Here is a 12,126-nt window from a genome sequence, read left to right on the forward strand (position 1 = left end):
TCCCACATGAGTTCAAAGTGTGTTTTGCCCTCTTTAACTCATCACTGAATTGCTCCCAACTTTTATTGGCACTAATTGAATGTAGTTAACTTTAGAAAATTAGATCATTTATTAGATGAAACCAGAAACACAGAAAACCTAAGACTGATTAGTTATTACTTGTTTAATAGCCACACACTTGTAAACACAAAGCAAGGATGATGAATATGTTTATTGTAACTAGGTGCAAAATAGGTTGTTTCCTCAGTTTCCTCTAGCATACATCATTTTACATAAAGCTGCAACTAACAAGAAGGAGGAAACTCAATTCATCTATTAATTAATCCATTTTGTGTTATATTTTTTTTAAATCCATTTACTCTCTTGCTTCATTTATTCCATTCCTAAATGAGAATCTGTTACGTGGTTTGGGAAATGTTGATGGATGGCAGGATGTGTGCAAATGTATAAGCTTGTGGAGACACGTCAAACATTATGAAGAAGAGCAGTTTGGTTCCACTGAGCCTTTAGGTCATGTTGGCTCCACAGTTTTGTTTATATTTATGTCTCTGTATTGCTTCTTAGTGACTGATACACATAATAAAAGAGAATAACTGAAATTATTTAAGTTCTTAGGATTTGAAGTTGACTTGTGATAGACTGGTAACCTGTCCAGGGTGTAAAAAAAACCTTTTTTAAAACACCGTTTGCATTGTTACAGTTCTCACATTTGAGAATAAATCCAAAGGTTTGACAATATAAATTCACACTCATTTAGCCAGTGCCCCTCACCATTAAAGCATATGTATATAGGCCAACACAAAAGAATAACTCTAAATAAACCCAAAATGGAATAAAGAATGTTGAAAAATCAAAAGTCAGCGTCAAGGCGTATGATTCTTAGAGTGGACCTTAAAGCAGACAGGCAGGCAGGAGAGGACGGTGAGATGGAAAAAAAGGTTTAATAAAAAACAAAAAAAGCTGCAGGCTGGCAGTAGCAGAACAAAGATAGGCTTGGCTTGGTATGGCATAAACAAACAGTCGTGGACAGGCCTGGCATGACAAATGTTATAAACCATAGAGGAGTTTAATTTAACTGAGTACTCCACATCTGAAAGAAAATTTCATTATAGTAGATCATTATCAGACGATGCTGTAACAACCTTTAAAGAATCTGTTCCACTTTTAATTTCCTCATTATCACTAAAAAGCACCTCTTGGTGCGTGCTTCTTGGACCGCAGCTTGCTATTTAAAATTCATTGTCTATGCTATTATCAGTTTAAAAAAATTACTAGTAACTCTGGAAGACTGAGGCTTTTATTTTGAAATTTCAGTAAGCCTTATTTTGTTCCAACATTAGTGTGAAGCCCAGTCCTGAAATGATCTCTTGTTTAAAATGCAAAGGCTTTTATTTTGTAGAGCATGTTTTGTCTTATTTTGAAAGTCCAGCATGGTTGTACTTTCAGGTCTGGGTTAGTTCCATTAGTTAAATGGAACCCGCTTGCTATTTAAAAATCATTTTCTATGCTCTTGTCAGCTCACAAAATCCATAGTAACTCTGGAAGACTGAGGCTTTTATTTTGAAAGTTTCAGTAAGCCTTATTTTAAAAGGGCCAACATAGTCCCATTTCCAACACTTGATGAGTTTCAAAAATAGTGTGAAGCCCAGTGCTGCAATCATCTATTGTTTAAAGTGTAAAGGCTTTTATTTTGTAGAGCATGTTTTGTCTTATTTTGAAAAATCCAGCTTGGTTGTCCTTTCAGATCTGGGTTATTTCTATTAGTTCTATAGAACCTGCTTGCTATTCTAAAATCATTGTGTATGCCATTATCAGCTTTAAAAAATCAATAATAATTATGGAAGGTTGAGGCTTTTACTTTGAAAGTTTTAGGGCTCTTCTGAAATCATTGTGTATGCTATTATCAGCTTTCCAAAATCATTAGTAAGCATGGAAGGGTGATGAAAGAAATTGCCCTTTAGGGTCAATCACTGTTGTCTGGGTGTTGAAACAGCAGTACATGCACAAAATGGCCACCATGTAGTTGCCTCCTATGAAGATGGTCAAAGGGTTAGGGGTGGGGTCATGTTTAAGCCGTAGAAATGAATGAAAATCAATGGAAGTCAATGAAAGTCCTTAAAAAGATAGATGGATGTGTGTGTGTGTGTGTGTGTGTGTGTGTGTGTGTGTGTGTGTGTGTGTGTGTGTGTGTGTGTGTGCTTGTCTGTGTGTGTGTATGGGTGGGTGTGTGTGTGTGTCCCGCTGGAAAAGAGTTAGTGGTAGGGTCCTGTTTAAGCCATAGACATGAAGACAATAAAGGGAATTCCTCACAAAGATAGTAATCCATGGATGTGTGTGTGGGTGGGTCTATGTATGTGTGTGTGTCCCAGTGTGAGACACAGAGAGGCAGAAAGAAAGACAGAATCACATCCAGACATATACAGTAGGAGATACACAGAGCTATAAATAGAACAGTGAGGAATGAATCAGCCAATCAGCAATGAGCGTCAGTGTAACTTGACACCTGCTGTTTCTCACTCACGCAGCACCTCACTCTGTGTCTGCCCCTGGCCTGGCTTTATAACACTGAGGCGCATGCTCCCGAACGACTGGCCATAACTCGGAAACCGTAGGGGCGATCGATGTCATTCTTGGACCGTTTTTATCAGAACGGAAAGGGGAACATTAATATTCATCCTTTATTTTTGAAAATATAATAATAAAGACACAACACTGGGTGAAAAGAGGGGGAAAATGGAGAAAAAGAAAAAAATGCCTGAACATGCTCCCGAACAAAGTCTAATATCTGGGAAACCGTACATGGTATTTGAAATGTTTTTAAACTGTGGGTGACAGCTATCCCTCGTCCCCAATCATGGAGATTTTCATAGCTCTATGTCATTCACAATATAAAATAGGATGATGGAAAGAAATGCTGTCACTCATGGATTACTGGTCAAACTCTCATTGAAAATACATGGGAGGCCTACAGAATTCCTGTGAGTCTTGGCATAGGAGAGCAGTGTAGGTGCCTGCCATAGCAATGCATAGGAGAGCAGTGCATTGCGCAATGCACTGCTCTCCTATGCATTGCTATGGCAGGCCCCAATAATTCTGTTTCTGCCCCTTCACAAATTGATTCTTTTGTTCATAGTGTTACTTCATCATTGCGTGATGCATTAGACATTGCAGCCCCCATGAAAAAGAAGGTAATTCATAGGATTCATTCATTCATAGGAGGCAGGCTCCCTGGTTTAATTCAGAGCTGCATACTTTAAAGCACATTGTTAGAAAATTGGAGAGAAAATAGCGCTCTACATACCTAGAGGATTCCCACTTAATCTGGAAAAATAGCCTACTGTTGTATAAAAAGACACTCCGCCAAGCCAGAACAGCTTATTGCTCATCATTAATAGAAGAGAACAAGAATAATCCTAGGTTTCTCTTTAGTACAGTTGCTAAACTTACACAGAGTCATAGCTCTGTTGAGCCATCCATTCCCTTAGCTCTTAGCAGTCATGACTTTATGGGATTCTTCTTAAATAAATTGATTCTATTAAAAATAAAATCTTTGACATTCTCCCGAAGATGATTACTTCATCCTCAGCAAGTGAGACAACATTGGAAATAACTGCAGAACCTGATTTGTGTTTGGACTGTTTTGATCCTGTGGAGCTTCTTGAGTTATCAGAAATGTTAGCTTCATCCAAACCTTCAACTTGTATGTTAGACCCAATCCCAACCAAATTATTTAAGGAAGTGTTCCCTCTGATTACCAGCCCCATTTTAGATATGATTAATCTATCTTTTGTAAATGGATATGTACCACAGGCTTTTAAGTTAGCTGTAATTAAACCTTTACTTAAGAAACCTTCGCTTGATTGAGATGACTTGAAAAATTACAGACCTTTATTCCAATTCTTATCTAAAGTTCTTGAGAAAATAGTTGCTAATCAAATGTGTGAGCATTTACACAGCAATGACCTGTTTGAAGAGTTTCAGTCAGGCTTCAGAGCTCATCATAGCCCTGAAACAGCTCTGCTGAAAGTCACTAATGATATTCTTATGGCATAAGATAATGGACTTGTGTCTGTACTGGTTCTGTTATATCTCAGTGCTGCATTTGATACAGTCGATCACAATATTCTCTTAGAAAGGCTGTGTTGGGACCATACAGCCATGGATTTCGACACCAAAACTCCGGTATATACTTTTCTGGAACTTTTCAAAATAAAGTGCATTAACCTTCTTCCGGCACAGCCAGAAAAGGGGATAACTGCGGACTTCCTGTGGCACCATTACCCAAATAAAAGCACAATTCCGAAGGAAAATGGGGGTAGCAGAGGACTGCCCGCATATAAGCCCCCACCTTTCCACAAGTCGCCCTCTTTCCACACGGCCTCCGAGGAGGACGGTTCAGGAGAGTCCCAGCGCGCGAATGTCTTTTGCTGGTAAAAAGACATAAATTCAACTGGATCCGAAGCCATACGATCATCGATCATATGCAAAGTTAAGTAGAATGAAATACTGTCTGTGTATCCGGTATTTTCGTTCATGAACGGGGATAATTAATGTACAAACATTGCTGACCTTCTCTCCGAAGCCCGCAGACGCAAACAGTGTTCGAGAGAAGCCCCGATGGAGAAGCTGTTTCTACAAGCCGAGTCTGGAGGAAAGACTACGGCCCGCAACCGTGTTTACGGTAACGAACAGCTGGTCGACGGACCGAACGAGCCGTCTTGCAAGCCTAGCTCTCCGGAGCTAACTCTATTGTTCACCTTCTGATCGGGAGAAACTGAGGAACTTAGCGAGAAGCTAACTCTTTGTTCACGACGGATATCTTCTTCAAACTTTGCCCTTGGACAACATTCCCTCAACAGGTTCAGAGGTTAGGTTTGGGCAGATTAACAGATTGCTTTAGGATGAAATGATCTAAACGTTTTCATGTTATGAAGTTTGTTTTGTGGAACTCGGCTATCTTGGCATGCTACCTGTAGCACACAGGCTGGTTCGTGTTCTTTGTATGTTTTAAAGCTAAGATAAACTTTATTAAAAGGGTGGTTTTAACCAGAACATTGCTCATAATGCGCCGTCCGCGCTTATGCATTTTAACCCTGGTGTTTTAAAGGTATGTGTTGATTCTGGTGCTAAGCTATCTTCTAGCTTAGCACTTTAGCTAGCTTCTTTGTTAGCCCAACGGCCAGCCGGTAAGAACACGTGTGCTAGCATTAAGGCTAGTCAACAGAAAGGTTGTTAGTTTTCAAGCTAGTGAATAATAGTCCCTGAACATCATTTGCTAGAGTTGATAACTAAGTAAACACCATTAAGCCCCATTTCTCCAAAAAGATTTGGCTCTTTTCCAAAATACTCAATAATATTTCTTCAAATATTATTTTAATAAATAAAGGCAGTTAATTAGACACCGTTGAGAATTAGTCATCCAGGAGGTTGGTTTTATTCAGCAGATCATTATTTAAAACATTATTTTATTAAAATAATATTTAATCTGATCTTGCATTGTGAAGTGTTATCTAAATGTTGCTGATTATTTTCTAAGTTAGTTTCAAAACTAACTTAACTTCACTTCCAGATTCTTCAAGATAATCCTTGGTTCTCAAACATAAACATTGCATGGTAATGTTGCATCACTCTTTTTGGTCATGATTTCTAATCATCTTTAATCAACTTGTTTATATTGTACATAGCCCATTAGTCTTCATTATTCTTTAATTCTGCTTGGTAGTTTAGTTGGATTGTTTTAGCATAGTAAAGAGTTTGTTGATTGAAATATGTTTGACTTTGAGTTGACTTATTTTTGTTAATAAATTCTTGTATTTTAAGAAATTGTGTGAATTCATTCCATATGTGTGCAGAGTTTATGCTGTTCAATAATGCCAGAGCTCGTCTCACACCTTTCTATTCTGTCGTAATACCATCGCCTTAATGGGGCTGGTATTCACAGGACAATCCTTAACAGACCGGAATATTATTTGGTAAAATATTAATATTAAAATATTAATATTAAATATTGAATAATATTCTCAGATTCATATTTACAATATAGTGGTGTCCCTGGGTGGGCATTATCATGAACAGCTTGCACTGTACATAAATGTGAATGAATAAAACCACAACTGCACATTATTGAGGTACCAAGTGATTAGCTTAAAACCTGCTGTCACTGGTCACAATAGGACTCAAAACATCAGAGTTCTAACATCAGATGTCACTGATTATATTTAAGAGAACATTATAACTCGTGACACTCCAGGAGTTCACAAATTTAGACTTTCTTCAAAATTAATAACTCCAATATCTACGTGCTAGTAACAACCAACTCTGCTACATAAGCAAAATTTTAGATGTTCTGACTCAGTCTGGTTTCTTCTGTGTAAGCAATAACTTGAGACTTGGTTTAACTTCAGTTAACCTCACTGTCCAGACAGTTGCTGCACATCTGTATCCAGAGGCTGTGTTTGTGTAAGACCACAATTTGAAACTGAATTAACTTTGCAGTTAATTTCAATATCTGACCTAATTTTGATGCATGTATCCATTCAGGAGCTTTATAGTTTGTTTTATGGTTTGAAAGAACAGGATTTTTGCCAGATTAAATCCCAAATTTAATCTAATCACCCTGCCTGCCATAAAGGGGGGTGAATCAAAAGTCAAATTGCAATTATTACCCTCAGGAAGTGTAGTAATTTTTTTTCCCCTTTGCATTTTAAACAAAATTCCCTTAAAGGTTAAGAGTAGTGTCTAATCACTAGTTCTCCCAAAGAAATGTGAAAAATTAACTCTAAAATCACAAATATCCTTAGAGAAAGGAGTAGCATTATAACAGCATAGTGTTATCATAAGTCACAGGTTGAATGATCAACTGGTGCACCCATTTTACAATCAAATGTTTCCAGTATATGTATAGTCAGATATACATATATAGCTGGACATACATTTGTTAGATGTTGTTGCTTTTAGCAACATTCTCATAACTTTGTTGTTGTTTTGTATTGTCTGCCAGAATGATGGAATCACACTCCATTATGAATTCAGCAGACGTGGAGATGCAGAAGGTGGTGGTTGCTGATCTCATCCGTTTGTCTCCAGATGAGCGGGATGCTTTAAATCAGTTTGACCTTGCTGCATGTGATAAACAGATTCAAGAATTACTTGACCTAATTGGAAATCCAACTAGAGAGATTCTGATTTCAGATGTTCTTTGTCAGCTTACCTTGTATCAGCAAAAATCACAACTGGAAGCTAAAAGATATTCTCAGTTACAGGCTGACCATCAGATGACTCTTCAAAGAGAGAATGCTGCAAAGCTTGAGCTCTCAAAAGCTGAGGAGAGGATGGAGAAAGCTGAAGCAAAGTTAGTGGACCTGAAGGCAGATGAGCTCAAGAGAGCTTCATCCCAAAAGCAGGAACAAACCCCCACTGTTCAGGTACCCAATTTGCATTTTCACTCACAGCAGCTGCAGCAGCCACAGCAGGGGGCAGACTCAGACAGCAGGCATCCAGCACCTAGGTCAGAGTCTCTCCCTCCTAAATTTAGCCAAAGTGTCCAACTTACTTCCACAGACCTTAACAGAAATGTTGGAAGTCAGATGGTCTCCAGTGGTTTCCTGCCAAATTCCATTGCAGTGAACAACCACCAAGATGACCAAGTGCCGGACTCAGCGTGCACAAGTGGCCCGATTCAGTGGGAGGAGCACCCTTCCAGCCTGATCGGCACCCCTCTCCTTTCTGACTCTGTGTCGACCCCTAGGGACCAGGAGAGAAGCACGTGGTTCTCAAGTGACTCAATCCAACCTGACCCCCCACCACTTGCACGAGTCCATTCATTACAAAGCTCTCATTTAAATCATGAGAAAACTTGTTTCCTTCCCCAGAGGTTTTATCAGGATCTTCCACCGTTTCATGAACTTAACCAGCATGAGTTCTCAGATGGACGTGGTCCACCTTGGAAGCATGGTGTCCATTTCAAACAGCCTGAATCCCTTGCTAAGGACATAGAAGTTTTTGATCCAGGTAGCCAGGAGTCAAATATTGATGCTTACCTGTGTGAGGTTGAACATTGTCTTCTTAACTTGCGTTTTCCTTCTGATCGTGAGAAGCTGAGGCCTATTTGGAAAACAACAGCTAAGAGTGTTCATGTGTTCATAAAAACTCTTCCTCCAGAAATTAGTGACAGCTATCCAGCTCTCTGCCAGGCACTTAGAGAAGAGTACTATGTTTACAGAGATGAAGCCGCTGGCACTATTAATGCTTTGACAGTTTTGCAAAAACAGTTCGAACCTCCCAGAGAATATTTCCACCGTTTGAAGACAGCTTACTTTCAGGGATGTTATGCTCCAGGTCTTGAAGAAGACCACACTTTTAAGTCGTTGTTTCTTCACAAGCTCCACGTTAGCGTGCAGTATAATGTGACCATGCATTGCATAACAGAGAATCTCTCTATGCAAGAGACTCGTAGATATGCTCAGCTTGTGTGGGAAACACGTGTCAGTTCAGACAGAGCAGGAAAAGGCAAAGTTAGTGTTAAACATTCAAACTGAGAACAGGCCTAAGAAGAAGCGCAAAGTAACTTCCCAAGTGATGCAACAGAACCAGGGGGGTGATAACTGGCGTCAGCCAAGAGACAAGCCACCAGTTAAAAGACAAACACCTTTTCACAGTGCAACATCAAACTGTAAGGTTGGTGGTAAAGAATGGAGCCACTCCAAAGATGTCATCACAAAGGAGGAGTTTGAGATGATCTGCAGGTGTGTTATAACTGAGGTAACAGCGTCCCTAAAAGACCTGGCAAGCCGTTGCAGGCCAGAATCAACCCTGTAAATCTATCAAACAAGGTATGAAGATGGTAAATAATTTCCAACACCCTATATTCTGTTTTAATCTTTTTCTTTCTTATGGTTTGAACTTCAGAAAGTAAGGTTTAAAAGCAGTATTATTATGGTGTGAAAATTATTACGTGGCTTTTGTTTTTGTTTTGTTTTTTCTCTTTTAAAACATTTTATTAGTATTAGTCTCTGCCCAAGCCTGCCTCACTCCTGTCCAAACACTAACCTCTGAACCAAAAATTAACTGTTGAACTCTGCCTTGCTACAGGAACCCAGTGACTCTTTTCACATGGCTGAGGACGGATGGTTAGCCCCAAAGACTGGACTTCATCCCATTCTTCGGAACTAAAAAGGGGGATGTTGGGACCATACAGCCATGGATTTCGACACCAAAACTCCGGTACATACTTTTCTGGAACTTTTCAAAATAAAGTGCATTAACCTTCTTCCGGCACAGCCAGAAAAGGGGATAACTGCGGACTTCCTGTGGCACCATTACTCAAATAAAAGCACAATTCCGAAGGGAAAGGGGGGTAGCAGAGGACTGCCCGCATATAAGCCCCCACCTTTCCACAAGTTGCCCTCTTTCCACACGGCCTCCGAGGAGGACGGTTCAGGAAAGTCTCAGCGCGCGAATGTCTTTTTCTGGTAAAAAGATATAAATTCAACTGGATCCGAAGCCATACGATCATCGATCATATGCAAAGTTAAGTAGAATGAAATACTGTCTGTGTATCCGGTATTTTCGTTCATGAACGGGGATAATTAAGGTACAAACGTTGCTGACCTTCTCTCCGAAGCCCGCAGACGCAAACAGTGTTCGAGAGAAGCCCCGGTGGAGAAGCTGTTTCTACAAGCCGAGTCTGGAGGAAAGACTACGGCCCGCAACCGTGTTTACGGTAACGAACAGCTGGTCGACGGACCGAACGAGCCGTCTTGCAAGCCTAGCTCTCCGGAGCTAACTCTATTGTTCACCTTCTGATCGGGAGAAACTGAGGAAGTTAGCGGGAAGCTAACTCTTTGTTCACGACGGATATCTTCTTCAAACTTCGCCCTTGGACAACATTCCCTCAACAGGTTCAGAGGTTAGGTGTGGGCAGATTAACAGATTGGTTTAGGATGAAATGATCTAAACATTTTCATGTTATGGAGTTTGTTTTGTGGAACTCGGCTATCTTGGTGCTAGCATGCTACCTGTAGCACACAGGCCGGTTCGTGTTCTTTGTATGTTTTAAAGCTAAGATAAACTTTGTTAAAAGGGTGGTTTTAACCAGAACATTGCTCATAATGCGCCGTCCGCGCTTATGCATTTTAACCCTGGTGTTTTAAAGGTATGTGTTGATTCTGGTGCTAAGCTATCTTCTAGCTTAGCACTTTAGCTAGCTTCTTTGTTAGCCCAACGGCCAGCCGGTAAGAACACGTGTGCTAGCATTAAGGCTAGTCAACAGAAAGGTTGTTAGTTTTCAAGCTAGTGAATAATAGTCCCTGAACATCATTTGCTAGAGTTGATAACTAAGTAAACACCATTAAGCCCTATTTCTCCAGAAAGATTTGGCTCTTTTCCAAAATACTCAATAATATTTCTTCAAATATTATTTTAATAAATAAAGGCAGTTAATTAGACACTGTTGAGACAACATCATGGAAATCAACATCATGGAGCTGGGAATGGTGAAGGTGGTGTGAGGGGGTGCATATGTTTATCTTGAGCATGTGTGTGTGTGCAAGTGAGTGTGTGCAAGTAAGTCCATGAAGCACTGTCACAGAGGGCCTTGTCCTTGATGGTACCTTGGAATGTTCATCAACCGGCCACAAAGTTCTGAGCAGGTCCACAAATGTCCTCAGGGAAGGGAGGAGGCAGAGGGAGCATAGCGTCGTGTTTACATAACTTCCAGGAGAGGTTGAAGATAGCCAGCCATCAAGGCCGTGCAGGGGAGCCAGATTCAGAAAAACAATAATTATTTGGGTTAGGCTGACTCTTAATTTTCCGTCAGCCTTGAGAGTCTCGCTGGTGGTTCTCAAAGGCGAATCCAAACAGCCAAATTCCTGGTCATTCGCCAGATCCGAGCGAACAACTTTCTCCAAGATTTATCCCATTTCACCCCTGAGTCCAGGAACAGCAACCTGCCTGCGATCCTGTGTAAGGATCACATCCAGTCTGCGATTCAGCTCATGTAACATCTCAGTCTGAGTGCTGATCGCCCTGAAGATCCAATCATACATGCCAGGCACCCTCACAATTGCCAGAACAGCTGCTGACATTCTCCGAATTTCTCGATATGCCAGGTAACCGCTGACTCCAAAAAGCAGAAATCCTGATATCAAACATCCAATTATATACATATCTTCCACATCCTCGACTGACATTATCGACAAACACACAATCCTCTACTTCTGCCAGGAGTCCATTGTGTATCCAGAGAAAAACGTCCCGTCCGGACTTGTTGGGCTCTCCTTCACCCTGTCTTCTCCTCGAGAAAATTTGCTCAATTGCATTGAAAAACAAAAACAGAGTTCAGGCAGGCTACCAGGAGGTCGTCCCCAGCAGGCACAGAGTTCAGGCGGGCGACCCAACCTGCACCAAAGACGTGGAGGCCAACAGAAACGTAGAGACCGTGGCGGCCTGTGACAGGAAACTGCAGGTAGATCAGGAGGCTGACTGAGCAGAGTAGAGGACCTCCCAGAAACTCTGTGGAACTCCGGAGGCGTGGGGCTTGGTGTGGGTGAAGGAGGACGGCAGTAAAACAACCTTACTGCCGTTTCATAATCCATCTCTATCTGCCTTATCCTCTCCATCAGAGGAATACAGGAGACTAGATGTCCTGAGGCTCTTTATTTGGCATGCATAGAACCTCAAGCACTGCTCCAGCTCGTCAGGTGTTGCCTCAGAACACCGGGCTGGAGCGAGCGCAGACGGCATGGGCGGAGGTGCAGCGAGCCTGGGTGACAGCACTGTGGCAGGCGAAGATGCGGGCTTACTTGCTGCAGCCCTCACGTAGGCTGGCTGGGAAACCACCTCCTCGCCAGCCGACCGGATGGGAACCCCTGCACGTCGGCGTTTCTTGCGGCGGGAGGAGGACATGGGCCTCACTGCCGGACCAGAGTGCGCAGCCAGGGGAGCAGGCGGAGAACGGCGACGAAGGGGACCTGTTCCCGGACATGGAATCGCCAACCTGGATCCATCATAAGCCCATCATAAGTTCTGCGGCACTGACGGCCCTGCAGAACGGCGCAGTGACTTCTCCGCCTCCCGAGACAGGAAAGTAAAGAGGTCCATGGAGCTAGCCTGATGCTCATCCGCGAG

This window comes from Girardinichthys multiradiatus, chromosome 15 (genome assembly GCF_021462225.1).
Source record: "Girardinichthys multiradiatus isolate DD_20200921_A chromosome 15, DD_fGirMul_XY1, whole genome shotgun sequence".
Lineage (NCBI taxonomy): Eukaryota > Metazoa > Chordata > Actinopteri > Cyprinodontiformes > Goodeidae > Girardinichthys > Girardinichthys multiradiatus.